The 13048-nt window shown below is 36.5% G+C and overlaps 1 protein-coding gene across 1 annotated transcript in view; it reads right to left on the minus strand.

The window, feature by feature from the left end:
• TAC3 (tachykinin precursor 3) overlaps nucleotides 1–4941 on the minus strand; it is a 202495-nt gene extending 197554 nt beyond the window's left edge. The window contains exon 1 of the mRNA XM_044083652.1: nucleotides 4704–4941. The gene's annotated coding sequence lies outside the window, so the exon portion shown is untranslated. The remainder of the gene's footprint in view (nucleotides 1–4703) is intronic.
• Between the last annotated feature and the right edge of the window lie 8107 nt (nucleotides 4942–13048).

The raw sequence follows: 13048 nt of genomic DNA on the forward strand, positions 1-13048 counted from the left end.
ATTTCTTTAGTTTTACAGAACGTAGATGATCATCCCTTTATATGTCTCTGTGCTGTCTCTCTCATTCATTTGAGGTCTTCAGTTTTGTAAATTTATTAAAAAAAGAAAGGAAAGGAAAAATTTCATGAGATATACTTATGAAAAAAGTCTGGGGTGACCAGACCTTTTTCCATTAGTATATTCTCGGATTTACAACAGGCAGTCAGGCATGTTGGTTGGGCTGACCAATCGGTGTGCTCCTTTTTGAATATTACTGGCCAGTCATTGTATAATAATGCATCCCAGATAGAAAATCATGGTTTTCTGCAACTGTTACAAGAAAGTCAGAAAATGTATTTCCTAAAATCACAGAACATTTACCATTTTTCATACATTTTTCACAGGACATAACTGCCCAAGTAGGTACTGCCTTACAAAAGAAGGACTAGTGATAACTCTACATATAATAAATTCGATCACTACAGCAGAAATGAGAAGACAAATGACTGGAAAACATATTTATATCATATTGCAAACTGAGGATTTACTGGTGATGAGGAATAGGCACATAACTAGACGGCATGACAGAGCCTCATTCATTATTGGAATTAACCAGACTAATCACACTACCAGGCTCTGAATCAAAAAGAGGTAGCGGTCAGCCAGTCCTTTCTTTGTCCAAGCTGGTGAGATTTCCACATGCTTGATCAAATTAATACATAAACTTCACTGGAAGTGATGCCATTCAGTGTACATATTCAGCAGCCCTTTCTGAGCTATGAGGTCTACAGTGATAAGTAACCACAAAGCTCATGGGGAGACAGCAAGCCCCAGAAGGCAGTGCAACTAGGGGAAAGACACAAGTGAGGCTCAAGAGCCAAGGCGAGTCATGTGATTAAAGCAAAACACCAACAAAAGCTTTTCCCCTTATACGTTATCTGTCCTCATATCATATCATCCACTTAAGGTCATAATGCAACATAGAAACACCGTTGCTGTTATCTGCAGTATGTGGTGTCTTCAGGTGGCATTAGGCAACAAGCAACAAGCTTTCTCTATATAATCGCATTTTTATCTGCATAACTTTTTAATAAAATACACAAAAAAGTCACACAGTTGTAATGTACCATACAGGTTAGATTTTATCATCTAGTAACTATATGTTGAATTTACATATAATTTGTAGCATATGCTGTCTTCTTATTATGCACCCCTGCTCTTCCAGATATGAGTGTTGGAGAAATAAAGATATATAAATAAAGTGGCTCAGTTGGGTAAGCCCAAGAGACAGAAAGGAATGCAATGTTGCAAGCTTTGTATTTCATCATTTACAGTTCAGTGAAAAACTCATTGACTTTTTAGTTTATTTTTAATTGCAAATTTTAATCTGGAAAAGGCACCATCAATAATAAAAACTTACTTCCAGAACTTTCTAAGATGGCAGTAGAAGGAGTGTGTTTCTCGTGGGAATGTTTGCCAGGAGCATTCAGAAACTCACGGAGATTTATACTTTGGTTATTGACCAGATCTAGGTGGTGGGTTTCAATTTGAATATTATCATGAGAAAGTACTTATTAAGCCATGTATTTACATGAGTACTGTACCACATGGTATGATGTGCTTGGCCTGGGATTAGAACCTACATCAATCTAATTTCTTGAATTCACAACCATGTATTATTAAAATATGAGTAAGACATACCAAGCTGCATATTTCACATGCTTGCGCAAAAACTAATAATTTGGTTTCAAGAAGTCCCTGAATGCCAGTGCAGTGTTATCTTTACTTAGCTTTTTTGATAATGAATTGCAAGGTCCTTTTCCTAGCTAAATATCCATCTGTGGTTTTAAATCACATTTAAAACACTACTACATTTTAACTGCTTAACATTCTGTAGTCAGACCTACATTCCCTAAAAGCAACATATTTTTTCTCAGAGAGGTTGCACTACAATTTGTGATGTGAGTTTTGGAATGAGTGTGTCAGTGAATGCAGCTGTCAAAGGAGTACAAAGCATCCCATGAGAGATCTCACACACACACACACACACACACACACACACACACACACACACACACACACACACACACACGCATACACACACATAACTCCTCTATAGGGCTTCTGTACTCCTGACATCTGATGGTTAAAAGTAACGATACAGCTGAGGGAGACACTGGGAATGAGGATCTCTCTAATGCTGGCAGGCAGCCGCATGCATGTCAAAACAGAGAAAATAAGGAAACTGTCCAAAAGCCTTCAAAATAACAATATACAGCACATGTCAGGATAGCCTTTACCATCTGCTGATGTGGCCATGTCTGAAGATATGCAGAATTATTGAATTGATATACCGTGATTCCCTCTAAAAGACAAAGCTGTAAGTATGTGTTTGTGTGTGTATGTGTGTGTGTGGGGGGGTGGGGTGGGTGGTGGTGGGGGGCTTTCACTGTGGTACTGTGATGTAAAGAAAAGTATTCCAGAAGAGAACCTGGCTAGGACATCAGGAAAAGAGAGGTACTGAGGACAGCATGGGCTTGAATGTGTGAGTGTTTGTGTGTGTATTGAGGGAAGGAGGCAAATTTGTCTGCAACAATCAAAAAATGTGATTTAACTCACCCATTTAAGTAAGATTTATTAAACAACACCCCCATTCCTCTATTTGCTACCAACAGGGAGACCATGGCTAATACCTGACTCTGATTACATACTTTTTCCAATAACTTATCTCATGAACCAGCTGCACAACTTTTAATGAACATCTCCTCTTCTCTAACAACACTCTACACTTGTATTATCACTGCTTTAACATTACTGTAATCTTCTCTACCCCTTCATTAATTCCGTTCCCCTACCGGTCTTTGTCATTCTTCTTGTTGCACGTTATTTTTCTACTGTAGTTTACTTTTAATATACTCTGCCTGTTTCAGAGATATCTTTGTCTTGGGGTTATGGTGAGATAAATGTATGACTGCTTTTTCCATAAAACAAACAACGTGAAATATTATTTTCACAGATTTGCCCAAATGTTGTTTTTTTGGGGTGGGGAGTTCAGAGCTCTCCATACTACCTTGCAGAAAATGTCATTCTCCTTACCCCCTTAGTTAATAGAATCATCTTTGAGGTCCTTACCCCCTTACTTAATAGAGTCAACTCTGTGGTCAGTTCATCATAAAGAAAAATATTTTTTCCCCATTTGGTGCAACCTCCCATCTTACACTGATGCAAGTATAAAAAGAATTTATTTCAGAATCATGTCAATTACATTTGATGTAAATATAATGCACTTCCTCATGCAATTATTATTATTTTTTTTTCTGTATGAATGCTCTTCGTTGCCTATGATTTGGATCACCGCTGAAAACTTAGTCATTTAGCCCACTTACCTGGTTAACTAGTGAAAAACTAGATAAACATTATACAACAGTATAGTATTTATACCCTCCACCCACAGCAAAAATGGCCTTTCTCTAGATCATATGATGGGGATGGTCACAAGAAAAAATGGGTCGAGTTTTGTTACAACTATTTTATGGTGGTAGGAAATAGTGTAACTTTTTTATTCCATTTAAACAAAAAAACTCATTACACATGCACACTGCAAAACAAACAGTATGAAATTGTGACTTTTACCTCTATAAAAGGAGTTCATGGTTTCTGATATTAACAATGGAAATACTTGCTTAATAATTTAAAGTCAAGTACTGATAAATGTACTTCAGAAATGTTATTAATGTCTCAGACCTCATAATTAGGACAGAATATTTCAGCGATGTTTATGAACATATAATCTCGGCATGCATGATGTTAAAAATATTTGTTAAAATGCTCATTCGAATATCTTCACAGTCGTAATAGTATATAGATAGACAAATGTGTAAATATAAAGGGAATGAAACCTGCAAATTATTTCCTTAACTATTTTTAGACCATCATATATATTCAAAATATCTGGATGTTACACATTTGATGGAACTGAACTCAACTTGGTTATAATATACATAAACAATTTATTTCACTGACTAGAAATATACCCAGAAGAAAAGGTCTGTTAAAAAACGTCAGTCACCCACCATGCCATTTTTATCAGATGCTGTGATAGTCAAGATTTTTGTACCTTCAAAATGCAAGTATTTCTGTTATACTGATTCTAGAATAATTTTCATATATGTTTTACTGAACACAGTTTGTTTTACCATTTGCAATTATAACAAATAAAGAAGATAAAGTTATTGTGACAAAAACAAATTACAACAATACATTTACATTTAATATCAGTCAAACAAGCAATGCAAGGTTCAGATATCTTCAAGCTTTACGTGCATCCTAAAATTATTTTTTAAATATCAAGATGGAAAACCAAATCAGAATATTTGTATGTATCTAATAACACTTCTTCCTGTAATACCTTTAAAGTTGTATTGTTCTGAAATGTTTAATAAAAATAATAAAAAAACAGAAGTTCTTTAATCTTGAAGATTTGTTGTACTTCTAAATATGTCTTTGCATCAGATAAAGCCTGTAAGGAAAACCTAAGCAGATTCTTTACTTTTTGAATGAAGTCTTTGAAAGGTACTTCATTTTGTCAAGTTTCACACTGAGTGACACTGCTGAGTTTTGAACTTAGATCTTATTTTCATTAAAACTGTTAAGCTAAGTTTTCAATTAAAGTTATATTCTATACTTGTTTTAAAACAAAACAAAAAGGACAGACAATGAAATACCTTTTTGCAATGTCAGAGAAGTAGATGCCTTTTGTTGGATCCAAAGTGCAGACTTCAGCCCTTGGGGTAGTTTGGCAGAAAGCGGTTCTGTAACCCCCTGAAGTGTTTGCGGCTGCTCAGATCAGTCTGTGATGCTTTTAACCAAGCCTTGTGAGTGCCAGATGCAGGATTAGCTCTGCTCAATATTTAAACACACAGCAGCGACCCAGCTTGAGTGTTTCTCTTTCACTCTCTCTCTTTCTCTCTCATGATATGCAAAGGGATGTGAAATAATGGGGAGGGGGATTCCTAGGCTACCAATCAATAGCTTAGAGGATCCCAGAGGTAGGCTGTGGAACTTGAGCATCATTTAGGGATTCTTTTAAATTGTATCAGAAATACATTTTTTCATGTTTGCTGGCAATTCATCAGGCTAAAATGCTTGGTGGTTCTGTTCTCCTTCACTGTAACCTCTGAAGTTCAGAAATGTCATGCTTTTTCATCATTCCCCTTGAAGATATGAGGGGGACTAGTTTTGTATAAAATAATTTCCATATAGCAAACTAGGAGGCACTTGAAGCAGTCTGTGTTTTCTTTTCTCTACCAGATCTGTTGTGCCTGTATAGATATTATGTTGTCTGTCCTTTACTATGATGAATGATCAGTGCTTCCTGATGTGCGATCTGACATAACTAAGATAACATTTCCCTGCAAAATTTGATGTATAACAGTTATGCCATTGCTATCAGAGTAGTACTGTGAAGTCCAGGATCAGGGATTTTATTAACAACCAGAGTTTTATATACTTTTGCAAAACTATATTATACTACACTGAAACTGAGATCAGAGTGAAAGACAGAGGGTCAAAGGGAATTTTTTATTTGCTTGTACTTTTATAACAAACTCCTATCCAACTCTTTTGACACAGCTGCCACCATTACAGCAAGTCAGTTTGTTAAGGTACATCAGTTAAAAAAGATATACGCATGTCATTTTCAGTCACTGTTAAAACTGGAAAGACAAAGTCTGGCAAAATGACTGTAGCACTTTAGCTTTGCATACAGTGTGACTTTCACGTAGTAATCTGTAAGGCGTGATAAAAAAGTGGTACAACAGTTACAAGTTTAGTAAACAGAATTGTCCATGTACACCTGTCCAGTAGCTTTTTTTATTCAGTGCTTTCTACTAATGAAAGATTGCCAAATGATTTATTCTGTGTGATTCAGGTAGACCAGCAGCTACCATAAGAGATAAGCATAGTTTCCACAACCCTAATACTCAGTTTTAATGTGTTCATAGGCAGGTGTGATGTAACTAAAGCACAACTTGTAGCACAGTTGGTTATTTCAGTCATTACTGTTTGACTGACTACATTGGTCACATGGGAAACAAACAGTTTTGATACTTCAAATGAAAGCACTGCATTATAACATATGAAGTTGAGATAGTATTGGACTGAAGAGATTATGATAGAACATAGTTCTAACAGTGTGAGCAAAGAAAAAACAATAACACTCCAGAAGGGACAGATATACCAAAATTACATGCTTTTTTCTCTTTACAGATGTATTTCCTTCCCTTTAATATATCCTTAAAAGTACGGCATGCCAAGGAAACTTGATATAAGTATTGCTTTGTTTCTCACCCATACTTGTTAACTTGTTTCTGCAGTTTACATTTTTGAGACAAGATTAAGAACAGGGAGACACAGTTACAACCTTAAGAAAGCCAAGTAATTAAGGCTAAATGTCATTTTTTTTCTTGTGACAAAATACTTTTAATTCTGTTTAATCCAACTCCAGGAGTGCTGCATGCAGGGAAAATGGATCATTAATAAACTTTATTAACTGCACCCTCACGCCATTATGGTGAAAGGGAAAATTCCCATTACAGTGCCAATTCAACCTTCCAAGGAAGAGTCACTTCTCTTCATTAGTGATCTCACAAATGAGGGGTGACCACTAGTGTTTTGGGATTAAGCCTGTCTCACAAAAAAACAAAACAAAAAAAAACATGATTTAAATTCTGTTTTCTGACTAGAATTGTTCTTTCAGACCTGTTTGTCTTTTTGTAAAATTATTTCCTTCTGTTGTTTGTTCCATCATCTGTGATATCATGTAGGCAAGGAAGAATAGCTGTATCTCAAACTCATGATCTGATGAAAACAGTGTAATTAGTCTAATTACTGACTCTGTTTACAGATTCAATAGACTCAACTCTAGATAGTGACTTCTTTCGACTTTTCCCGGTTAGGGGTCGCCACAGTGGATCACCTGTCTGCTCATGATTGTCAGTGGAGTTTTACGGTGTCGAGTTGCCAGCCCAGCACCCAACCTTCCACAGAAGGCACACACTCACACCTAGGGCCAATTTAGAGTGTCCAATCCACCTACAGCATATCTTTGGGATGTGGGAGGAAACCGGAGCACCTGGAGGAAACCTACGCAACCACAGGGAGGACATGCAGACTCTGCACAGAAGGCACCCCAGCATCGAACCAGAGAACCTCTTGCTGTGAGGCAGCAACTCTAACCGCTGCACCACCTTGGCCGCCCCAACTCTAGATAGTGACTGCAGTCTTTTTATACAATTTAGCATATGCAGATGACAGTTTCATATCTAATCTATATGATATATCTACAGTTCTGAGTCTTCACTAAAGTGCTAAACTACATTTTCAACCTAATATTCAAATATACATTTAAATACTATGCAACAAATGCCCACTAATAAAATTTAAACAATGCAGTTGCAGGAGATAAGCTGACACTCTTGTCAGAGGCAGTTAAAAAACAAAGAAACTCATATTCTTGTTGTTATTCATTACAAAGAAGGTGTCAAAATACCTCTCAACTGTACAGATTTTTGCAGACTGTCCAGATTTTTGCCTCCTATTTTTGGTCCATTTTTTCATAAAATTGTGGTTTTCTGGCAAATTAGAGGCAAATCATTAAAGGTTGAAATTAGAATAATAATGATAGGCATTTGAGTTTCGGACTTAATACCCTTCAGAAAATTCATGTTAATACAAAATCTGTTATTCTATCAACTTTCTAAGTTTGTAAGAGCAATATTTAAAAATTGTCCCTATTTTGGGCCTTTGTTCCACTTTTATTTATGACTTTGTCCAGATTTCTTGCTCTAAGAGGTTGAGGGAAATGGAAAGGCACTTACCTTGATTGGTAAAATGAAGAAACAATAGCATGGCATCTAACAACAGGATGTTTTGCGGTCTGTGAAGTGAGAAAATAGTAACAGCATGAAGTGAAACATAGATATTATAATGTTGGAACAAACAAGATTTGATAGAAAACATGCTGTTTCCAAGTTTTGGATGCGTTTTTCCATTAAGTAATTCACTTATTCTAGTAATTATAATCTATGTGTATTATCAGTAAAAAGCCTTAAACCTTGATACTGACTACAAAGTCAGTCTTTTTAAATGCATGTGTTATCAGTCACTAATAAACAGCTTCATACAGCAGCTAGAAAGTCTGGACTAAAGCTACATTTCTGAGTTTGTTCAATGCATATAAAATAGCAAATATTTCAAAATTAATACTCAAATTACCTTGAAAGGCTTTTTCGGAGAAAGTCATGATTCTTTGTAAGTGAAGAGACAGAAAGAACCACAAAAAACGTTTTGCCTCCATTATATAATCGTGAAGGAACAGTAGGCAATGAAATCATATTAACATGGTTGCCCCTATTAGAACATTTTGATTTATAACAGGTTAGGAAAAAAACACAGTCAAGAACATTATTCCTGCTAAAATATCAAACTATTGTTTGATTTTTATTTTGTAGTTGCAGTTTTCTTTTAAGTTGGGTAGTAGTTTTCAAAAAGCTGCTATTGCTACAAATGAATAGATGTACTACAATACATGATGACTAAATGACAGAAACTGTGGGATCGAATCCATCCTCAGGTCATGGCTGAAATGGGTCAGTTAGTGATTGGCCAACTACACTGGTCAAAAAATCCAGTAAATAAACTGTTAAAGACTACTTTCTGTTTCCACATACTGTGCATATCCTGGTACAAGTTAGGATTCAGCAGACATAAATAATGAAAGACTGATTTCTTCTAGGTCAGTAGAACATAGAATGGAGTCTGATGTATGTTCATACACCCATTATGCAGTTCATTGCAAAAGGCCTGTACACACAATCCAGATTTCCAAAACCATTTGTAAACCCTTAAAATCAGCCTACTAGTCTCATAAGTGATATGTAGTGGTACAGGATAGTGCAGTACAGGTCATTCTTTTGGATTTTAAAACTGATGAAGAAAGTTTCCGTTAACTGCAGTGTTAATATTCAGGAAAATGTAAGTCTTTGTGTTGTACCCCTATATAACAGGTCATTTGAACTTGATCACCTACCGACATAGTTTTGTGGTGCAATGTAACCACACTGTGAACATATTCTTGGGAGTGCTTTTCTAGTTTGTGAAAATCACTACAACATAGTCAAATTAGAAAGTATCTTTATGGAATTGCTTTTCCATATTGCAGCCTCAGTACATGCAAGCTTGTGAGCTAATAAATCTCTAGAATCTTTGTGGTATCTGGCAGAATGGATTTCCTTCCACCTCAGTACATGCAAGCCTGTGAGCTAATAAATCTCTAGAATCTTTAAGTGGTATCTGGCAGACTGGTTTTCCTTCCGCCTCAGTACATGCAAGCCTGTGAGCTAATAGGTTCATAGGTTCATAGATTAGTACTAAGCTAACTGCCCTTGCGAGCCATTTTAAGCCTAGCCAATTATCCCTTGTGAGACTCAAACCCTGCACCTTGTGTTTGAAAGGCAAACACCTTAACCATTAGGCCACCCTCCCAATAAATCTCTAGAATCTTTAAGTGGTATCTGGCAGACTGGATTTTCTTCCCAAGGTTCTGCTACAGTGGCTAAGATCATTACATTACACTGTAGTACATGAACTAGATGGCAGAAACGCACTGTAATTCTTTCTGTTCTGATTAAATATTGCAGTTTGCCTAACATAGCTCTCCCTTCACCTTACTTCCTAGCACTTCAAGAATACAAAGGTTTTTAAGGCCCTCAACTGACTTAGCCTCTACCACCCATTCAGATCAGTTGGTGCCAATTGTATACCAACTTTTCCACAAAGAAGTACTTCCTCATTTCCTGCATAAATAATAATTTTGTGATGTGATTGTCATGACTATCTCCTTCCAGCTTCATCCATCCAATCTACTGTAGTCTATCACACCTTCTCTTCAGTGCCTTATGAACTCACATCATGTTTCCATTGCCTTGTCTCTTATTTAGGGAAATGTGAGCAGGTTCCTGGAGGTTTTCATCATACATTCACTCCACTCTCCAAGTCATCTGTGTTGCCTTCCTGTGTACCTTTTGTAATGGAGAACCTCATTCTTCCTCCAAGATCTCCAGAACTACACACACTATTCCATCTGTGGCCTCCAGTGCTTCACAGGGGGTATTGCTACTTTAAATTGCCTGGATTTGCCTTTTGCTATACTATCAAGCATGTGGTTTGCTTTTCCTGCCACTCTTGTACATGAAGCAAGTGATCTGTGTTCTTTGTAATGTTTGTCCCCAAATTATTTTCCATTTCATTCAATACACACAACTAGCCTGTGGTTGTCTCTCCAAGATACACACCTTTACTCTGAGGGATCACTTCTCACATAGAGATGTGTGCACTTGGAAAGGTTGAAGTGGATCTACCTCCTTGACCAGTCAGTCTCTTTAGGTCCTTTTCCATGACTGAGCCCATTTCTAATACTAAACCCAAACTTTAATGTCAGCAACAAATAGATTGTTACACATCAGAACATTGCTAGCCAATCAGTAGCAATGTTTCAAATACACCCTAAAAATGCTGTGTTTAGCATAATGTGTTTTTGTGACTGTATTGGGTAAGGGTTGTGGTAGGATAAGTTATGTTAATTTATAGAGATAAACTTAGTTTAGGGTATGTTTGAAACCTTGATACTGATTGGCTAACAATGCTCTGATGCGGAAAATGGAGGGGGGTTTAAACATAGTGCCTAAAATTTGTAAATATCTGAGGAAATCTTGAACTTAGCAAGACAAAAGCGCTTATCCTGTGGAATTGTTTTTTATCTTTTTGCTTGTGGTTTTAAAGTTGTACATTAAAGGCTTCATTCCTGCTGAGAGTTTGTGGATCTCTTCATTGTTTTTTACGAGTTTGTTTTCCTGTTTTTTTAGTTCGTATGGACTCCTGCAAAACAGTATTTGACATTGCTTTCCCCTTTGACAGCTCCCTTGTAACTACTACCATCTGGTCTTTGCTTTGCAACCACTTTTCCACCCATCTGCATAGTTTATAACTTTCTTGCACTTCTTTCATATTTTAAGGAACTTGAATTATAGTACTAAGTCAAAGGCTTTACTGAAATCTATTAAATCTAATCCACATGGTAATTCAGTCATAAAATCAGAACAGGATAGTGCAGCAAGAGTTGACCCAATCTGAAGTCATACTGGCACTCTTTGATTTCCCTATGTTGGCATCAGGGACCACATGATTTATGCCTTTAGGACTATCTGTATACTTTTGCAGATCAGCAGAGTCAGGATTACAGTCCTATTGTTTCCTGGGATGCTTCTTGTTCTGCCTTTGTAGTGTGCCTTGAGATTCCCAGGCCCCCTCCTCCCTAAGGGTCCTGTTAGAGAGTTCTGTGAGTAGACTTAGCAGTACCTCAGCTGTCTTCTTTAGGATCCTAGGAGATTCTATATGGCCCTTGCACCTGAGCTTCTTTTAGTGCCAGTAACATCCTCTTAATGTCTACCATTATATCCCTCTCTGTTCCCTCCTTCCCTTGTCCTTCCATAGTAGACTGGAGAACACCAAAGCCATTATTAGGAATTTTCTCAGGATCAGCCTTGTAGTTCTGACCTTCCCAACGTATTGCATCAATTTGTCTATGTCTTCAGTCCTCTTTTCAGCATATCTGAATATTATCTTCTTGCCATCTATCAGCCTTTTTTTCCATTTTTCATTTCCCCTCTTTATATACTCTGTGCTCTTTCTGGACTCAGTATGAGCCTCACATTGGTCATCCCTTTTACCTTCAATTCCAATACAATCTTTCCGTATTCCTTATGGCTATCATTGCCTACTTAGTGTACCATTCCAGTTTTCTCTTTCTCATTTTTTCCCCCTATATTCTTTTCAGCCACCAACTTGCACCATTTTTATTAATTAATATCTCTTCCACTCTTGGGTTGTCATTCTATCTGACTATCATCTTGTTCATTAGTCCCCTACCTTTTAATAGCTGTGATTCCTGTAGTCACAGACCCTGGTCTTTATGGTCTAATCTGGCCAGTGGCCAGTAGGAAGTATACTGTTCAACAGAATACAAATCCTTAGACCTTTTGACCCAGCCATACCACTATCCATATCATAGCATCTAGCACACTTGCCTTTGATGTCAGGGAGATGAAAAGGCTGTGAATTCGGCAGGGGTTGGTGGGGTGGGGGGTGCACCACTACTGAGGTGCTGTCCCATAGAACAGATGTTAAGCCAAGGCCCCAGATACCTGAATTAGTGGTAGCTTAGGAGGATGTAAAGGAATCTGTGGCACATATCAAAACTGTTGGAGTTTATTAATAGATTAAGTTTCTTTACATAAATTGTGTATAATAACTCATATTCCATACATAACTTTCAAACATACTCTTTCTGTTTTTATCTATATTTTGTTTTGCATTTCTTCCAGTTTCTCATATGTTTCAAGACATTGTCTAGAACTGCCTCAGACATACCTTTCTATATTCCCCATGCACACTTAAGTATTATATAGCTATTTACATAATCTGTTTTTCCATACTAAAGACACTAGTTTTAAGTGTTACATTTTTTAATTATGTATCTTTATTGTTCTTTTACATTTTTCAAATTTTCTATCTCAGTTCTTCTTTCTTCAGTCTTCTCCCAAAAGTTCTTTATTTTTTTGTTATTTTTTTTTTTATTTTACAGTATACATGGCTTGTAGTTTCTACCTGCTGACTTATTTTTCATTTCACCTTTAGCAGGAAGCTTTTTATACATTATGCACCATACAAAATCTGATAAATTACTGTCTTCTGTTAATTTATTTTCCTTCCCAGTATAGCTTCCTCTGTATGCTTTATATAAATTCTGACTTTCTAGTTTGTAATGTTCTTACATAACATACTCATACAATTTATTTACATAGTAATCAAACTTCATATTTCATTTTTTATAATAATGCACTTTTCTTTCAGATCTCTACATATTTCTTAATTCTTGCTTCTCTAAGTTGTCATACAGTCTTCTAACACATTCATAAACTTCACATGTAGAAAGTACTTCTTTTAACTTCTT

The sequence above is a fragment of the Protopterus annectens genome, chromosome 9.part0 (assembly GCF_019279795.1).
Source record: "Protopterus annectens isolate FY-2018-M chromosome 9.part0, PAN1.0, whole genome shotgun sequence".
Taxonomy (NCBI): Eukaryota; Metazoa; Chordata; order Ceratodontiformes; family Protopteridae; genus Protopterus; species Protopterus annectens.